The sequence below is a fragment of the Schistocerca piceifrons genome, unplaced genomic scaffold, assembly GCF_021461385.2.
Source record: "Schistocerca piceifrons isolate TAMUIC-IGC-003096 unplaced genomic scaffold, iqSchPice1.1 HiC_scaffold_1323, whole genome shotgun sequence".
In the NCBI taxonomy this organism is placed as follows: domain Eukaryota; kingdom Metazoa; phylum Arthropoda; class Insecta; order Orthoptera; family Acrididae; genus Schistocerca; species Schistocerca piceifrons.
Window position 1 is genome coordinate 16,292 of NW_025727151.1, and position 1,209 is coordinate 17,500.

At 51.4% G+C, this 1,209-nt stretch overlaps 1 non-coding gene across 1 annotated transcript in view; it reads left to right on the forward strand.

Moving 5' to 3' along the window:
• LOC124732147 overlaps window positions 1-1,209 on the forward strand; it is a 1,910-nt gene continuing 701 nt past the window's right edge. The window contains exon 1 of the ribosomal RNA XR_007008572.1: window positions 1-1,209. This exon is cut by the window's right edge and continues 701 nt beyond it. This is a non-coding gene — a ribosomal RNA (small subunit ribosomal RNA).

Below are 1,209 nucleotides of genomic sequence, written 5' to 3' on the forward strand. Positions count from 1 at the left end.
TCCCTGGTTGATCCTGCCAGTAGTCATATGCTTGTCTCAAAGATTAAGCCATGCATGTCTCAGTACAAGCCGCATTAAGGTGAAACCGCGAATGGCTCATTAAATCAGTTATGGTTCCTTAGATCGTACCCACGTTACTTGGATAACTGTGGTAATTCTAGAGCTAATACATGCAAACAGAGTCCCGACCAGAGATGGAAGGGACGCTTTTATTAGATCAAAACCAATCGGTCGGCTCGTCCGGTCCGTTTGCCTTGGTGACTCTGAATAACTTTGGGCTGATCGCACGGTCCTCGTACCGGCGACGCATCTTTCAAATGTCTGCCTTATCAACTGTCGATGGTAGGTTCTGCGCCTACCATGGTTGTAACGGGTAACGGGGAATCAGGGTTCGATTCCGGAGAGGGAGCCTGAGAAACGGCTACCACATCCAAGGAAGGCAGCAGGCGCGCAAATTACCCACTCCCGGCACGGGGAGGTAGTGACGAAAAATAACGATACGGGACTCATCCGAGGCCCCGTAATCGGAATGAGTACACTTTAAATCCTTTAACGAGTATCTATTGGAGGGCAAGTCTGGTGCCAGCAGCCGCGGTAATTCCAGCTCCAATAGCGTATATTAAAGTTGTTGCGGTTAAAAAGCTCGTAGTTGGATTTGTGTCCCACGCTGTTGGTTCACCGCCCGTCGGTGTTTAACTGGCATGTATCGTGGGACGTCCTGCCGGTGGGGCGAGCCGAAGGCGTGCGACCGCCCCGTGCGTGCTCGTGCGTCCCGAGGCGGACCCCGTTGAAATCCTACCAGGGTGCTCTTTATTGAGTGTCTCGGTGGGCCGGCACGTTTACTTTGAACAAATTAGAGTGCTTAAAGCAGGCAAGCCCGCCTGAATACTGTGTGCATGGAATAATGGAATAGGACCTCGGTTCTATTTTGTTGGTTTTCGGAACCCGAGGTAATGATTAATAGGGACAGGCGGGGGCATTCGTATTGCGACGTTAGAGGTGAAATTCTTGGATCGTCGCAAGACGAACAGAAGCGAAAGCATTTGCCAAGTATGTTTTCATTAATCAAGAACGAAAGTTAGAGGTTCGAAGGCGATCAGATACCGCCCTAGTTCTAACCATAAACGATGCCAGCCAGCGATCCGCCGCAGTTCCTCCGATGACTCGGCGGGCAGCCTCCGGGAAACCAAAGCTTTTGGGTTCCGGGGG